Below are 18,807 nucleotides of genomic sequence, written 5' to 3' on the forward strand. Positions count from 1 at the left end.
CTTTGTCAGGCTAGTAAGTCTGGTCTTTTTTTTGTGAGTTAGAATTTTGTTCTGCATTTTGGATGAGATTGCATTTAGCTAATTGAGTCTGAGACTGGCATGAATAAGCCCCCTCCTTAGGCAGCCCCACTGTGATATGGAACCCCTCAGTGCCTGTCCTATCGTTACAGAGGAAAGAGTGAGAGAAGGAGAAGAGAAGGCTGAAGGACAAGTAATGCCCCCTTCATTGCCGCTGTAAGGACTAGATGTGGGTTCCAAGGTATCTCAAACCTATGTCCTACTGTGGAGGTGCAATATAGCAGTGATTCTCAAAATGTGATCCTTAGACCAGCAACATTGGCATCACTTGGGAACTTGTTAGAAATGTAGGTTCTTGGTCCTACCCCAGACTTACTCAATTAGAAGGCTCTGGGAGTGGGGCCCAGCAACCTGTTTTAACAAGCCCTCCAGGAGATTTGAAGCACGCGAAAACTGGAGACCCACTAGAGGAGTTATCAGCACAAAGTCTAGTACTACGCAACCTGGGTTACCACCTGTCTGACCTTGGACAAGCCACTTAACCTCTCTGTGTCTCAGTTTCTTCATCTGTAAATGGGGAAAATAACGGTATCTGCCTCATAGGGTTGTTGTGAGAAGTAAATGAGTAATGTGCTTAGTAAAGTGTTAAAGTGTTAGAGCACCGTCTGGGACATAGTACGGACTATATGTATAAATATTAACTACTATTATCATTGTTTGAAATAATGGAGCCTGAGACTTCTGTCTTCTCCCTCACATGACAGTGACTCTAAGTAAAAAAATCTAATCATAAAATTCCTGTGATGTAATAAGTAAAAAAACCTAATACAAAATTGTGTCTTTCCTGTGGTTGTACTTATGCAAAAATATGTATGTATATGGACAAGGTAAAATTATGGGTGATTTCTTTCTCTAATTCACAAACTTTTGAAATATGGTTATGTTATCTTTGGAATCCAAATATTAAATAAATTCAATTGGTTAAGAGAAATATATTGGATCCTAAATAACCAAAGGCTGTTCTAGAGGACTCATGATATAGGGTTGCCATATATAGGTCCCCGTCCCCACTCAGGGGCAGATAGAGGGGTTCTGGGCTCATCAGGTCACATCAGAGCAGAATTAAACACAAGGTCCCTCAAGGTTTAAAGAGAAGAGACGGAAGCAAGAATCTGGTCCAACCTAAGACACAATAATACAGACGCTGGCTGGCCCCGGTAAGGACAATTGGGGAGTGGATGTGGAGGTTGGGCAATAGATTCATCATCAGGAAGGGAGAAAGATTCCATCTGAGAATCAGGTAGTATTGGAAGCCGTGAGACCTTGCCGATTGCTGTGGAGAAGTCCAAGCCCTTTGTTTGAGAGCTTGAACTAGATCTCCATCCGGAAAGGTCTAAGTAGAGTTAGCCAGCAGGGTCTGTATCTCCATCTTGCAAATAAACTATCTCTAAGTATCAGGGGGCTCCTTATTAGGCTGTGACCTCCTAAAACAGGGTCAGGGTAGTAGATTTAAAGATAAAGATCCAGATCAAATTATTAGTATGGGTGTGTGGCCATACCACGTGTGCCACCCTCAGCCCCATTTTCACCTTTTAAGCTATGGTATCTGGAACTTTATAAGACTCTCTAGTAAGGGTCAGGTGCTTGTCTATACAGTGTATTTCTTTACACCGCAGCAACCAGTTTACTTTCAAGTGGTAGCATACCTTGTTGATATATACATGATCACTACGGAATCTACTATGACACCCTAGAATTTCTACTGTTTGCCATATAGCTGTGCCTGATCTCCCTCTGTGGACTTTGTTTTGATGTTTGAATATGATACTGCGGTATGCTTCTGACTTGCCAAAGTTCTATCTCTCTCTCTTTCTCTTTTCTGTAATGCATTATTCAGTGGTTTTTAGTTTATTCAAAAGTTGTACAACCATCACCACAATTTTGGAAGGTTTTCATCACCCCAGAAAGAAACCTTGCACCCATTATCAGTCACTCCTTATTTCCCCCCAGGATGTGTCTCTCCTCACACCTCAACCTTCAGCCCTAGGCAACCACTAATCTACTTTCTGTCTCTCTGGCTTTGCCTGTTCTGGACATTCCATATAAATGGAATCATACATTATGTGGCCCTTTGTGACTGGCTTCTTCCACTTAGCATAGTGTTTTCAAGGTTCATGCATGCTGTATCATGTATCAGTACGTCATTCTTTTTTATGGCTGAATAACATTCATTGTATTGAATATACCACATTTTATTTATCCATTCATCTGATGATGGACATTTGGGTTGTTTCCACTTTTTGACTATTATGAATAATGCTGCTATGAACACTGGTATACAAGTTTTTGTGTGGACATATGTTTTCATTTATTTTGGAACTTGTGGGTCATATGGTGCCACTATATTTAACTTTTTGAGGAATGGCCAAACTGTTCTCCAAAGTGGCTGTACCATTTTACATTCTCATCAGCAAAGTATGAGTGTTCCAGTTTGTGCGAATCCTCACCAACATTTGTTATCATCCATCTTTTTTCTTAAATTATTTTATTTTTGTTGTTGTTGAGAATATACAGAGCAGAAATACACCAGTTCAACAATTTCTACATGTACAATTCAGTGGCATTGATTTATATGTATATTATATTTACATTCTTCAAATTGTGTAACCTTTCTCACTTTCCTTTTCTGAATTGTTCCTCCCCCATTAACATAAACTCACTGCCTGCTAAGGTTCCTATCTAATCTTTTGAATGCTTTTGTCAATTTGATTCCATGTAGATAGATCTTGAAAGAGCACAATGCTCAAGGCAGACATTTTTTGCTAGTTAAGCTAAACTATTGTTTGGTTTTAAGAAGGCTGCAAGGGCTATTTTTTAGTTTAAGGTTTAAAGATTATCTTAGGGCAATAGTTTCTGGGATTCATCCAGCCTCCATGGCTCCAGAAAGTCTGCAGTCCATGAGAATTGGAATTCTATTCTGCATTTTCCCCCTTTTGATCAAGATTCTGCTACAGAATCTTTGATCAAGATGTTCAGCAATGGTAGCCAGGCACCATCTAGTTCTTGTGGTCTTATGGTAAAGGAGGCAGTTGTTCCTGGAAGCAATTAGCCACACGTTCTATTTTCTCCTCCTTTTCTTGACTCTCCTTCCTGTGTTGCTTCAGGCAAATTGAGATCAATTGTTGTGCCTTGGATGGCTTCTTCCAAGCTTTTAAGATCCCAGGAACTATGTAATGAACTAGGAAGTAGAACAGAAGCACTAAACACGTTATTAGGCCAATTAACTGGGATGTTCCATGAAACCATGACCCTAAACCTCCAAACCAAGTAACCATACTCCATGAGGTGTTTGGTTATATATAAGCAGCATCAGTGGCTACTCTTTTTATTTTTTTAATTTTGTTGTGCTGTAGGTGAAAGTTTCATACTCATATGAGTTGGAATTAACTCTATGGCAATGGATTTGGTTTTTGGTTTTAGGTGGAAATTTACAGCTCAAGGTAATTTCTCATTCAAAAATTTATACACATATTGTTTTGTGACATTGGTTACAATCCCCACAATGTGACAGCATGCTCCCCCTTTCCACCCCAGGTTTCCTAGTTCATTTGTCTAGTTCCTGTCCCTCCCTGCCTTCTCGTCTTGCTTTTGAACAGGAGTTGCCCATTTCATCACATATATTTGACTGAACTAAGAAGCACATTCCACATGTATGCTATTTTTTGTTTTATAAGACTGTCTAATCTTTGTCCAAAAGTGGGCTGCGGGAATGGTTTCAGTTCTGAGTTAGCAGTGTCCTGAGGCCGTAGTTTCAGGGGTTCTTCCACTCTCTGTCAGACTGTTAAGTCTGGTCTTTTTTTTTTCTGTGAATTTGAATTCTTTTCTACATTTTTCTCCTGCTCTCTTCAGGACTCTCTGTTGTGAACCCTGTCAGAGCAGTCGTTGGTGTAGCCAGGCACCATACAGTTCTTCTGGGCTGAGGCTGGTGGAGTCTGGTTCATGTGGTACTTTAGTCCTTTGGGCTAATATTTTCCTTCTGTCTTTGGTGTTTTTTCATTCTCCTTTGCTCTGGACAGGATGGGACCAATAGAGATATCTTAGATGGCTGCTCACAAACTTTTAAGACCCCAGACACTAATCACCAAGGTGAAATGTAGAACAGTTTCTTTATGAACTATGTTATGCCAATTTACCTAGATATCCCCTGAGACTATGGTCGCAAGCCCCCAGCCTCAGCTACTCAGTTCCTCAGTGCTGGAGGTGTCTAGAAAACTTCTATGCTTTTGTTTTGGTCCAGTTGTGTTGACTTTCCCTGTTTTGTGTTTTGTCTTCCCCTTCACCAAAGTTGACACTTGTCTACTAGCTAGTTCATGATTTCCTCTCTCCCTCCCTCCCCACCCTTGTAACCATCAAAGAATGATTTTTTTCAGTGTGTAAACCTTTTATGGAAACCCTGGTGACATAGTGGTTAAGAGCTACGGCTGCTGACCAAAAGGTCAGGAGTTGGAATCCACCACCTGCTCTTTGGAAACTCTATGGGGGAGTTCTACTCTGCCCTATACGGTTGCTATGAGTTGGAATGGAGCCAACTGCAATGGGTAAACCTTTTCTTGAGTTTTTGTAATGGTGAGCTCATACAATATTTGTCCTTTTGTGACTGACTTATTTCACTCAGCATAACGCTCTCCAGATTGATCCATGTGGTGAGATCTTTCTTGGATTCATCATTGTTCTTTACTGCTGTGTAGTATTTCATTGTGTGTGTGTACCATAATTTGTTTATCCACTCGTCTCTTGATGGGTATTTAGGTTGCTCCTATCTTTTTGTTATTGTGAATAGTGCTACAATGAACATGGGTGTGCATATGTCTATTCGTGTGATGGCTCTTATTTCTCTAGGGTATATTCCTAGGAGTGGGATTGCTGGGTGATATGGTATTTCTATTTCCAGCTTTTTAAGAAAGTGCCATATCATTTTCCAAAGTGATTGTATCATTTTGCATTCCCACCAGCAGTGCACAAGAGTTCCAATCTCCCCACAACCTCTCCCACAATTGTTATTTTATGATTTTGGGGTTAGTGCCAGTATTGTCGGGGTGAGATAGTATCTCATTGTAGTTTTGATTTGCATTTCTCTAATGGCTAATGATTGAGAGCATTTCCTCATGTGTCTTGGCCACCTGAATGTCTTCTTTAGTGAACTGTCTTTTCATATCCTTTGCCCCTTTTTAGATTGGATTATTTGTCTTTTTGTTATTGAGGTGTCGAAGTATTTTGTAGATTTTAGAGATTAGGCCCTTGTTGGATATGTCGTAGCCAAAACTTTTTTTTCCTCACTCTGTGGGTTCTCTTTTCACTCTTTTGGTGAAGTCTTTTGCTGAGAATAAGTGTTTAATTTTTAGGAGCTCCCAGTTATCTAGTTTCTCTTCTGGTGATTGTACATTGTTAGTAATGGTTTGTATACTATTTATTCTATGTATTAGGGCCCCTAGCATTGTCCCTATTTTTTCTTCCATGGTCTTTATCATTTTAGATTTTACATTTAGGTCTTCAATCCATTTTCAGTTAGTTTTTGTGTATGGTGTGAGGTATGGATCTTGTTTCAGTTTTTTACAGATGGACATCAAGTTATGCCAGCACCATTTGTTACAGAGACTGCCATTTTGACATTTAACAGACTTTGGCCCTTTGTCAAATATCAACTGCTCATACATGAATGAGATTATGTTTGGGTTCTCAATCTGTTCCCATTGGTCTATGTGTCTGTTGTTGTATCAGTGCCAGGCTGTTTTGACTAACTACAGTGGCTATATAAAAAGAATATAACAGGCTCTAACATCTTGGAAACTCTGTGGGGCAGTTCTACTCTGTCCCATAGGGTCGCTATGAGTCGGAATCGACTCGATGGCACTGGGCACTGGGTAAAATCAGGTAGTGAGAGGCCTCCCACTTTGTTCTTCTTCTTCAGTAATGCTTTACGTATCCAGAGCCTCTTCCTTGTTTCTCAATCTCCTTAAAGAATGCTGTTGGAATTTGGTTTGGGGTTCCATTGTATCTGTATACCACTTTGGGTAGAATTGACATTTTCACAATGTTGACTCTACCTATCCATGAGCGTGGTACATTTTTCCAGTTATGTAAGTCTCTTTTGGTTTTTTGCAGTAGTGTTTTGTAGTTTTTTTTGTATAGGTCTTTTACATCCCTGGTTAGATTTATTCCTAAGTATTTATTCTTCTTGGGGGCTATTGTAAATGGTATTGATTTGGTGATTTCCTTTTCAAAGTTCTCTTTGTTGGTGTAGAGGAACTGATTTTTTATGCTAATCTTGTATCTTGCTACTTTGTTAAAATCTTTCTATTAGTTACAGTAGCTTTCTTGTGGGTTCTTTGGTGTTTACTGTGTATAAGATCGTATCATCTGCGAATATGGATAATTTTACCTCTTTCTTACCGATTTGGATGCCATTTATTTCTTTGTCTTGCCTTATTGCTCTAGCTAGGACTTCCAGTACAATGTTGAATAAGAGTGGTGATAGACGGAATGCTTGTCTGGTTCCTGTTCTCAAGGGGAATGCTTTCAGCCTCTCTCCATTGAGAATGATGTTGGCTGTTGGTTTTGTAGAGACGCCCTTTATTATGTTGAAGAATTTCCCCTCCATTCCTATTTTGCTGAGAGTTTTTTTAGGAATAAGTGTTGGACTTTGTCAAATGCCTTTTCTACATCGATTGAGATGATCATGTGATTTTTTTCTTTTGTTTTATTTATATGGTGGATTACGTTGATTTATTTTCTACCGTCGAACCATCCCTGCATACCTGGTATGAATCCTACTTGGTCATGATGTATTATTTTTTGATATACTGTTGAGTTCTATTGGCTAGAATTTTGTTGAGAATTTTTGCGTTTGTGTTCGTGGAGGATATTGGTCTGTAGTTTTCTTTTTTGTGGTGTCTTTGCCTTTCTTTAATATCAGCATTATGCTGTCTTCATAGAATGAGTTTAGGAGTATTCCTTCCTTTTCTATGCTCTGAAATAGCTTGAGTAGTATTAAAAGTTTAGTAGAATTCTCCCGTGAAGCAGTCCAGGCCAGGGCTGTTTTGTCGTTGTTGTTGTTGGGAGGTTTTTAAATTACCTCTTCAATCGCTTCTTTTGTTATGGGTCTGTTTAGTTATCTACTTCAGTTTGTGTTAGTTTAAGTAGGTAATGTGTTTCCGGAAATTTGTCCATTTTCTCTAGGTTTTCAAATTTGTTGGAGTACAATTTTTTGTAGTATTCTGTTATGATCCTTTTTATTTTAGTTGGGTCAGTTGTGATATCTTCTGTCTCATTTCTTATTCTGGTTACTCGGTTCCTCTCCCGTTTTTCTTTTGTCAGTTTGGCCAGTGGTTTGTCAATTGATCTTTTCAAAGAACCAATTTTGGTCTTGATTCTTTCAATTGTTTTTCTGTTCTCCATTCCATTTCTTTCTGCTCTAAACTTTATTATTTCCTTTCTTCTGGAGTCTGAGGGCTGCTTTTGCTGCTCTCTTTCTATCTGTTCAAGTTGTAGGGTTAGTGTTTTGATTTTGGCCCTTTCTTCATTTTTCGATGTGTGCGTTTATTCCTGTAAATCGACCTCTAAGCACTGCTCTTGCTGTGTCCCAAAGGTTTTGGTAAGATGTGTTCTCATTGTCATTTGATTCTATGAATTTTTTTATTCCATCCTTGGTATCTTCTATTACCCAGTAGTTTTTAAGCAATGTTTTGTTCAGTTTCCATGTATTTGGTGTTTTTTCCTTGCTGTTTCTGCTATGGATTTCTACTTTTATGGCATTATGATCAGAGAAGATACTTTGTATTATTTCAATGTTTGGATTTTGTTAAGGCTTACTCTGTGGCCTAAAATGTGGTCTTTTTGGAGAATGTTGCGTGTGCGTTTGAAAAGAATGTATTCTTTGCTGGTGTTGGTTGAAGTATTCTGTATATGTCTATGAGGTCGAGTTGTTTGATTGTGGCATTTGGATCTTCTGTATCTCTATTGAGTCTCTTTTTAGATGTTCTGTCCTTCACCAAAAGTGGTGTTTTGAAGTCTCCTACTATTATTGTGGAACTATTTCTCTTTTCAATGTCGTTGGAGTTTTTTTTTAATGTATTTTGGCACCCTGTCATTAAGTGCTTATGTGTTTATTAGGGTTATGTCCTCCTGGTGTATTGACCCTTTAATCATTATATAGTGTCCTTCCTTATCCTTTATGGTGAATTTGGCTTTAAAGTCTATTCTATCAGAGATTAATATTGCCACTCCTGCTCTTTTTTGGTTATTGTTTGCTTGATATTTTTTTCATCCTTTGAGTCTTAGTTTGTTTATGTCTTTGTGTCAAAGTTGTGTCTCTTGTAGACACTACATAGATGGATCATGTTTTTTTTCAATCTATTCTAAAAAAATTTTTTTTCTTCTTTTTCTTTTTTTTATTCTGCCACTCTCTGTCTCTTGTGCATTTAGGCCATTTACATTCAGAGTAATTATTGATAGGTTTGAGTTTACTGCTGTTATTTGTTTCGTATGCGTGTGTGTGTGTGTGTGTGGTTTTGACAGTTTCTTTGTTCTGCTTAATTTTCTGTGCTGAGCTCTTTTTGTTTATATATTTTCTTTTCATCTCTTTTATTATTGTTGATTTTGTGTTTGCTGAGTCTTTATGTTTTTTTTTTCTTTCGATGGGTAGGTTTGTTAGAGTCCTTTGTGGTTGGTTACCTTGAAATTTACCTTTATTTTTCTAAGTTTAAACCAGTCTTTTATATCTTGATATTGCCTTGACTTCCTCCCCATATGGAAGTTTTATGAGTACACCATATTTTCTCTTTTTTGTTTTGATGTTATTGTTGTTTACATATTGACGTTTCTGGTTCCCTATTTTCAGTCTTTTAGCTTTGTTTTGTTTTTGTGAATTCCCTATCTGGGTTGGTATCTGGTTGATCTGTCCTGTGTCCTAGTCTTGGATTGTCATCTGATGTTATTGGTTCTCTAACAGGAAAAAAAAAAAACAGGAGGGCTCCCTTTAATATTTCTCGTAATTTTGGTCTCGTTTTTTACATATTTCCTTAATTTCTGTTTATCTGTAAATGGCCTAATTTCACCATCATATTTGAGAGACAATTTTGCTGGATATATAATTCTTGACTGGCAATTTTTTTTCCTTCAAGGCTTTATATATGTCACCCCACTGCCTTTTTGCCTGCATGGTTTCTGCTGAGTAATCAGAGCTTAGGATTATTGATTCTTTTTTGTAGGTGACTTTTTGTTTATCCCTAGCCATCCTCAGGATTCTTTATCTTTGGTTTTGGCAAGTTTGGTTATGATATGTCTTGGTGACTTTCTTTTGGGGTCTATCCTGTGTGGAGTTTGTTGAGTTTCTTGGATAAATATCTTCTCATCATTTGTGATAGTAGGGAAGTTTTCTGCCAGCAAACCGTTGACAATTCTATGTTTTCCATTTCCCTCCCCCCGCCCCCATTCTGGTACTCCTCTCACTCATAGGTTTTTCCTCTTGATAGTGTCCTACATAATTCTTAGGCTTTCTTCATTCTTTTTTTCTGATTGTTCCTCAAACAAATTCGTTTCAGGGGATTTATCTTCAATCTCACTTATTTTGACTTCCAGTGTCTCAATTCTGCTTCTATGACCTTCTATTGAGTTGTCTAATTCTGAAATTTTATTGTTAATCTTTTGGATTTCTAGTTGCTGTTTCCATATGGTTTCTAGCAGCCTGTTTATTCTGTCATTTTGTTCTTGTATTTTTTTCCTGAATTCTTCTATTGCTTTGTCTGTGTGTTCTTTGTTTGGTCTGTGTTTTGCCTGATCTCCTCCTTGATCTCTTGAGGAGCTCTGTGTATTAGTCTTTTGAATTCTTTATCAGATCATTCCATTGCCTTATCTTCCCTTGGGAGGTTTTCTGGTTCTTTATTTTGATCACTTGCTGGAACTGTCTTGTCCTGCTTCTTTATGTGATTTGATATTCACTGTTGTCTCTGAGGCATTGCTAAGTTATTATATTTATATATTTATTTATTGTGTTTTTGTTTACTGTGTCCTGAACTTTTATTTTGTTTTGATTTGTCCAAGTAGGCTGGATGTGAATGCTACTTTGGTCATTAATCTTGCCTCACTGGAGCTCTCACCTCTTATCTCCAAGTGGTCAGAACAGCTACTAGGTGTGTGAGCCCAGGAACCTGTTCACTGTTCTTGCAGGGCTGTTGATGATGTACGTGGCATTTTTTGGTGGGGTGATGAATCTGTCCTGTTGGTCACCTGGCCGTGGTTGTAAGTGATGTTCTCCCTGGTCGTTAGGTTGGGTGTTGTGTGTGTGCTCCACCACTTACTGGTTGGTAAGGGTGTAGGTGCCCAGGTGGTTGGTCACAGAGCATGTAGTGTGGAGACTCTCACCTATAGTCCTGGGCGGGTGGTGCTATATGGGGTGTTTTCTTTCTTTCTTTTTATAATTTTTATTGTGCTTTAAGTGAAAGTTTACAAATCATGTCAGTCTCTCACACAAAAACCCATGTACACCTTGACACATAATCCCAATTACTCTCCCCCTAATGAGAAGCCCGCTCTCTCCCTCTACTCTCTCTTTTCATGCCCATTTCGCCAGCTTCTAACCCCCTCTACCCTCTCATCTCCCCTCCAGGCAGGAGATGCCAACATAGTCTCAAGTGTCCACCTGATCCAAGAAGCTCACTCCTCACTAGCATCCCTCTCCAACCCATTGTCCAGTCCAGTCCATGTCTGAAGAGTTGGCTTTGGGAATGGTTCCTGTCCTGGGCCAACAGAAGGTCTGGGAGCCATGACCACTGGGGTCCTTCCAGTCTCAGTCAGACCATTAAGTCTGGTCTTATGAGAATTTGGGGTCTGCATCCCACTGTTCTCCTGCTCCCTCAGGGGTTCTCTGTTGTGTTCCCTGTCAAGGCAGTCATCAGTTGTAGCCGGGCACCATCTAGTTCTTCTGGTCTCAGGATGATATAGTCTCTAGATCTTGTGGCCCTTTCTGTCTCTTGAGCTCGTAATTGCCTTGTGTCCTTGGTGTTCTTCATTCTCCTTTGCACCAGGTGGCTTGAGACCAATTAATTGATGCATCTAAGATGGCTGCTTGCCAGCGTTTAAGACCCCAGATGCCACTCTTCAAAGTGGGACGCAGAATGTTTTCTTAATAGATTTTATTATACCAATTGACTTAGATGTCCCCTGAAACCATGGTCCCCAAACCCCTGCTCCTGCTGTACTGGCCTTCAAAGCATTCAGTTTATTCAGGAAACTTCTTTGCTTCTAGTTTAGTCCACTTGTGCTGACCTTGCCTGTATTGCGTGTTGTCTTTCCCTTCACCTAAAGTAGTTCTTATCTACTATCTAATTATTGAGTATCCCTCTCCCACCCTACCTCTCTCCCCCCTCTCCTAACCACAAAAGAATGTTTTCTTCTCAGTTTCAACTGTTTCTCAAGTTCTTATAATAGTGGTCTTGTACAATATTTGTCCTTTTGCAACTGACTAGTTTCATTCAGCATCATGCCTTCCAGGTTCCTCCATGTTATGAAATGTTTCACAGATTCCTCACTGTTCTTTATCAGTGCGTAGTATTCCATTGTGAGAATATACCATAATTTATTTATCCATTCATCCATTGATGGGCACCTTGGTTGCTTCCAACTTTTTGCTATTGTAAACAGTGCTGCAATAAACATGGGTGTGCATGTATCTGTTCATGTAAAGGCTCTTATTTCTCTAGGATGCATTCCAAGGAGTGGGATTGCTGGATCATATGGTAGTTCTATTTCCAGCTTTTTAAGGAAGAGCCAAATCGATTTCCAAAGTGGTTGTACCATTTGACATTCCCACCAGCAGTGTATAAGTGTTCCAATCTCTCCACAGCCTCGCCAACATTTATTATTTTGTGTTTTTTGGATTAATGCCAGCCCTGTTGGAGTGAGATGAAATCTCATTCTAGTTTTGATCTGCATTTCTCTAATGGCTAATGATTGTGAACATTTCCTCATGTATCTGTTAGCTAGCTGAATGTCTTCTTTAGTGAAGTGTCTATTCATATCTTTTGCCCATTTTTTAACTGGGTTATTTGTCTTTTTGTAGTTGACTTTTTGCAGTATCATGTAGATTTTAGAGATCAGGCACTGATCGGAAATGTCATAGCTAAAAACTTCTTCCCAGTCTGTAGGTAATCTTTTTGCTCTTTTGGTGAAGTCTTTGGATGAGCATAATTGTTTGATTTTTAGGAGCTCCCTGTGTGGGAGTGTTTGAAGTAAGCACAGGTCTCTGGTTGCAGTGGGGGTTAATGTGGGTTGCAAGGCAGAGAGTTGTTGGCTGCCCTGGGTACCTAGATGAAGGGTGTGCCCCTGTCCACTGGAGTGTATAGTAGGGGGTTGTGCAGCCAGTCCTTGGGCATCCGGTGCCATTGGCTGGAGAGATTGGGGGTCACCACTAATTCCCAGGCCCCTGTCATGTGTGGTTAGATGGAGCAGGTGGTACCTCCAACCCCCAGGTCCCTGGTGTGGGTAAGGCCTCTTCTCAAGTGGCTGTGGCAGTGTCAAGTGCCACATACCTATAGCTCCAACTTGGCTGTTGTTGATGAAAACGGACTTCAGGTGGATGTCCTGCCTGTTTTGTCTTAATGAGGGTGTACTGTACCAGATCAGCTAGCAAGGTGCTGGTGCAGGCAATCAGCAGGGCTGAAGGGTTCTGCAAGTCCATGAAACCCCTATGCCAGCGGCTGGGCGAAGGAGCAAAGGAGCAAGTGCCTCAGACAGGGCCATGAGATCCTGGCTTAGGGGGTGTGGTGGTGTTGAACTGGTGTTGGAGTCAGGAGGAGAATGGATGAGGAGAAGGGAGTGCTCCTCAGCCATGGACCTCGGGTGAGGGGAAGGGTTATGGTGTGTGCAGAGTGGTTTGGGAGCTTGCACTTAACTTTTGCAGGTCTGGTGTCACTCTTGTTTGGTTCTGGAGGTGCATGGAGATTTGCCGCTGCTTGGCTGCACCAGACAGGGTGGGTTTCAGCTTGGAATGTTGCTGCTTGCCTCAACCTGTGTGCGCTGTGCAAATTCAGCTAGCAGGATGCTGGTGATCCGCGATCCGCAGTTACCCATTTCTGCTGTTTTTGAGTTGTCGCTCCTTCCATCTGCTGTTCAGTCCAATTCTTCAGCTTTGTCTTTGATGCTTAGGGTTCCTTAAAAAAAAAAAAAAAACCCGTTGCCAATTCCGACTCATAGCGACCCTGTAGGAACCTATAGGGTTCCTAGATTGTTATATATGATTCATTTGTTTTTTCCGATCTTTGTTGTAAGAGAGATGACAGGGAGTGTCTGACTATTCCACCATTTTACCCACCTCCTTATTATCCGTCTTTTTTATTCTAGCCACCCTAATGGGTATAAAAAAGTACTATCTTATTGAGAGTTTGTATTTTCCTAATCCCTTTATGTACTTATTGGTCATTTGTATATCTTCTTTGAAGAAATGTCTATTCTGATCCTTTGCCCATTTTTTAAATCGGTTATTTGTCTTTTCATTATTGAGTTATAAGGGTTCCTTATATATTCTAGATACAAGTCCTTTATCAGCTATAGGATTTGTAAATATTTTCTCCCATTCTGTGGGTTGTCTTTTCACTTTGTTGATAGTGTCCTTTTTGTTTTGTTGCTTGTGCTTTTGGTGTCATATCTAAGAAAACATGCCTAATCCAAGGTCACAAAGATTTGTGCCTGTATTTTCTTTTAAGAGTTTTATAGTTTTAGCTGTTACATTTAGGTCTTTCATCTATTTAGAGTTAATTTTTTTTTAATTAGTGTGAGGTAGGGATCCAACTTCATTCTTTTGCATGTGAAGATCCAGTTGTCCCAGCACCATTTGTTGAAAAGACTGTGCTTTCTCCCATTGAGTTGTCTTGGTAGCTTTGTCAAAAAATCAGTTAACCATAAATCAGGGGGTTTATTTCTGGACTTTCAATTCTAGTTCTTTGGTCTATTTGTCTATCCTTTTGCCAGTACCACACTGTATTATTACAGTTGCTTTGTACTAAATTTTGAAATCAGGAAATGTGACTCCTCCAACTTTGTTCTTTATTGTTTTTGTTATTATGGATCCCTTAGGTTTGGCACAGTGACTAAGTGCTCAGCTGCTAACCAAAAGGTCGGCAGTTCAAACTCAGCAGCTGCTCAACGAGAGAAAGATGTGGCAGTCCTTCTGTAAAGATTCCAACCTTGGAAACCCTATGGGGAAGTTCTACTCTGTCCTATAGGGTCACTATGAATCGGAATCAACCAGATGGCAATGGGTTTGGTTTTTTGGTTTTAGGTTTCCGTATGAATTTTAGAATCCACTTGTCAATTTCTACAAAGAAGCCAGCTGGGATTCTGATAGGAGTGCTGTGAATCTGTAGATCAATTTGGGTAGTATTTCCATATTAACAATACTAAGTCTCTGGATCAATGAACATGAGGTGACTTTCATTTTTTTATTGTTGCTGAAAATATGCACAGCAAAACATACACCAATTAAACAGTTTCTACATGTACGATAATACATTGATTACGTTCTTCAAAATCTCACCTTTCTTTTACAATTTGTTCCTCACCTATTGACATAAACTCACTTCCACCTAAGCTTCCTATCTAACCTTTTGAGTTGCTGTTATCAATTTGATCCCATATAGTAAGTTCTTCAAAAAAGCACAGCGGACATGCCAGCCTATGGTTTGGTTTAAAGAAGGCTTCAGAGGATATTTTTGGCTTACGGTTTCAGGGATAATGATTATCTTGGGCAATAGTTTCAGGGGTTCATCCAGTCTCCATGGTTCCATAATGCCTGGATTCCATGAACAATGAAATTCTGTTCTGCATTTTGCCCTCTTTTGACCAGGATTCTTTAGAATCTTTGATCAAAATATTCGGTAATGGCAGCCAGGTACCATCCAGTTCTGGTCTGTTCGTGGCAAAGGAGGCAGTTGTTCCTGGAGGCAATCAACAGCACATTTCATTTTCTCCTCCTATTCCTGACTCTTCTTCCTCTGTTCCTCCAGGTGAATACAAACCAATTTTTGTGCCTTGGATGGCCACTTGCAAGCTTTTAAGACTCCAGATACTACCCAACAAACTAGGAGGTAGAACAGAAGTGCTAAAAATTATATTAGGCTAATTAACTGTAATGTTCCATGACCCTAAACCCCCAAACCAAGAAACCAAATCCCTATAGGTGTTTTGTTGTACATAAGCAGACGTCAGGGGATATTGCTGGTTTAAGGGTTAAGGATTATCTCAGGACAATTCTTTCCGGGGTTCATCCAGCCTCCATGGCTGCAGAAAGCCTGGAGTCCATGAAAATTTGAAATTTTGTTCTGCATTTTCTTCCTTTAGATCAGGATTCTCCTATAGAATCTTTGATCAAAATGTTCAGTAATGGTAGCCAGGCACCATCTAGTTCCTGTGATCTTATGGTAAAGGGGGCAGTTGTTCATGGAGGCAGTTAGCCACACATTCCATTTCCTCCTCCTATTCCTGACTCTTTTTCTTCCTCTGTTGCTCAAACAGAGCAATTGTTGTGCCTTGGAAGGCTGCTTGCAAGCTTTCAGGACTCCATACACTACAAAAGGAACTAGGAGGTGGAATAGAAGCCCTAATCACATTATTGGGCCACTTAACTGGATGTCCCATGAAACCAAGAGCCTAAACCTCCAAACCAAGGAACCAAATCCCATGAGGTTTTTGATTTTACATAATCAGCCTCAGCTGCTACTCTTGTGTGTGTGTGTGTGTGTGTGTGTCATTGTAAAAATATCTATCACACAGCTTTTGCCAATTCAACTTTGTACAGGGATAAAACTTATTGACGGCAATTACAATAATCAGCTGTACAACTGTACCTTTATTCAATGTGATTTTTCCTTCACTGTTACCCCCCCTCCTCCCTCCCTCCCACCCCTGGTAACCACTGATAAACTTTGGTCTCTATACATTTGCATTTTCCTGTCTTTTTATGTAAGTGAAGTCATACAATATTTGTCCTTTTGTGATTGACTTATTTCACTCAGAATAGTATCTTCAAGCTCCGTGCATGTTGTACCATGTATCAAGACTTCCATTTCTCCGACTGGCTGCGTAGCATTCCATTGTATGTATGTACCACATTTTGTTTATTCATCCATGTGTTGATGGGCATTTAGTTTATTTCCACATTTTGGCTATTGTGAATAGGGCTGCAATGAACATTGGCGTACAAATGGGAGTGAAGTAGTTTTGATTTCCATGTCTCTAACAGATGATGACGTTGAGCATCTTTTCATGTGCTTGTTGGCCATTTGAATATCCTTGTGTCTATTCAAGTCCTTTGCGCATTTTTTGATTGACTTGTTTGTCTTTTTACTGATAAGTTATATATAAAAAAAGTATATATTTTGGATATTAGACCCTTATTAGATACATAGTTCCTGAAAATTTTCTTCCAATCCTTAGGTTATCTTTTCACTGTTGTGATAAAGTCTTTTGATGAACAAAAGTATTTAATTTTATGATGTTTTATTTACCTATTTTGTCTTTTGCTGCTCATGCTTTTGTTGGCATATCTGATAATCCATCATTTAAAAAATATATAGGCCCCGTAGCCACTCATCTATATTTTCTTCTAAGAATTTTATGGTTTTAGTCTTCACATTTAACTCCTTGATCCATTTTGAGTTGGCTTTTGTGTATGGTGTGAGACATGGATTCTAATGAGTTCTTCTGCATGTAGAAATCCAGAGACTCTTCCCTTCTCATTGAATGGACTTAGCACCCTTTTTGAAAATCAATTAACCCTAGATGTATGGATTTATTTCTGGACTCTCAATTTTATTCCATTGGTCTATTTGTCTGTCTTTGTACTAGTACTGGGCTGTTCTGATTACTGTAACTGTATAGTATGTTTTCAAATCAGGAAGTTTGAGTCCTCCTATTTTGTTCTTGTTTTTCAAAATTGCTTTGGCTCTTCAGGGCCTGTTGTCATTCCATAGAAAATTGAGGATTGGGTGCTTGCTTCAGCAGCACATATACTAAAATTGCAACGATATAGAGAAGATTAGCATGGCCCCTGCACAAGGACTGCATGCAAATTCATTAAGTTTTCCATTTTTTTTTTATATAAGGCATTGAAGGAAAAAAATTGTCAGCCAAGAATCCTATAGCCAGCAATACTGTCTTTCAAATATGAAGGTGATATTAGGACATTTCCAGATAACAGTTTAGGGAATTTGTAAAAACCAAACCAAAACTACAAGAAATATTAAAGGGAGTTCTGTGGTTAGAAAATCAGCAATACCAGGTACAACCCAAGACTAGAATACAGAACAGAGCAACCAAATGTCAACACAGATAGGGAAATCACAAAAGTAAATCAAGATAAAAAAGCTCAAAACAGGGAAACAGCGATGTACTTATGTAGAAAATGACAACATTAAACAATAAAGAGGGACTAAAAAATGTAGTCATAGATCTTTCATATGGAAAGGAAGTCAAGGTGATATAAAGAAATTAAAGCTAGGTTTAAACTTAGAAAAATAGGGGTAAATATTAAGGTAACCACAAAAGAGACTAGCAATCCTACTCATCAAAATAAAATACAAGAAAAAGAATACACAGCCAAAACAAAATCAACAGCAATGAAAAAGAGGACACACAATTTACAAAGAAAAACTACTCAGTGCAAAAAATTAAGTGGGAAAAAGAAACTGTCGACAACACACAAAAAAAGGCATCAAAATTACAGCACTAAACTCATACCTACCCATAATTAAGCTGAATGTAAATGGACTAAATGCACCAATAAACAGACAGAGAGTGGCAGAATGGATAAAAGAAAATGATCTGTCTATAGGCTGTCTACAAGAGATGTACCTTAGAGTTAAAAAAAAAAAATTGAGGATTGGTTTTTCCATTTTTGTAAAGAAGGCTGTTGGAATATCCTTTGGGGTTACGTTGAATCTATAGATTGCTTTGGGTAGTATTTACATCCTCGCAATATTAAGTCTTCCAATTCATGAACATGGAGTGTCTTTCCATTTATTTAGGTCTTCTTTAATCTCCTTCTGCAGTGTTTTATAATTTTCATTGGATAAGTATTGTACATTCCTGGTTAAATTTTTTCCTAGGCATTTTATTATTTTGGATGCTATTGTAAATGGAATTGTTTTCTTAATTTCCTTTTCAGATTTCTCACTGTTGATGTATAGAAAGTAAATGATTTTTGTGGATTGACCTTGTACACTGCAACTTTGCTAAGTTCCTTTCTTAGCTCTAGAAGCTTTCTTGTAGATTCTTTGAGATTTTCTATACATAAGATCATGTCATCTGCAAATAGAGATAATTTTACTTCTTCCTTTCCAATTTGGATAAGATTTTTTTTTCTTTTTCTTCTCGATTCATCTGGCTAGGACTTTCAATACAATATTGAATAAGAATGCTGAAAACAGGCATCCTTGCCTTATTCCCCACCTTTAGGGGAAAGCTCTCAAAGCTTCTCCATTTAGTATAATGTTGGCTATTGGTTTTTTATAAATGCCCTTAATCATACTGAGGAGCTTCTCTTTTATGTATTATCTTGTTAAGTGTTTTTATCACAAAAAGGTGTTGAATTTTATCAAATGCTTTTTCTGCATCAGTTGAGATAATCAGGTGGTTCTTTTCCTTTGTTCTATTAATGTGATGTATTACATTGATTGATTTTTCTAATGTTGAACCATCCTTGTATTCCTAGAATAAATTCCACTTGGTAGTGGTGTATAA

At 38.8% G+C, this 18,807-nt stretch overlaps 1 protein-coding gene and 1 non-coding gene across 7 annotated transcripts in view; both read left to right on the plus strand.

The window, feature by feature from the left end:
• The window catches only part of NHSL2 (NHS like 2), a 73,998-nt gene that overhangs the window by 15,957 nt on the left and 39,234 nt on the right, over positions 1 to 18,807 (plus strand). The window lies entirely within an intron of this gene.
• LOC111751394 (U6 spliceosomal RNA) lies at positions 17,055 to 17,161 on the plus strand. The gene has a single exon (XR_002786460.1). It is a non-coding gene; the product is annotated as a U6 spliceosomal RNA (small nuclear RNA).

Source organism: Loxodonta africana, chromosome X (genome assembly GCF_030014295.1).
Source record: "Loxodonta africana isolate mLoxAfr1 chromosome X, mLoxAfr1.hap2, whole genome shotgun sequence".
In the NCBI taxonomy this organism is placed as follows: domain Eukaryota; kingdom Metazoa; phylum Chordata; class Mammalia; order Proboscidea; family Elephantidae; genus Loxodonta; species Loxodonta africana.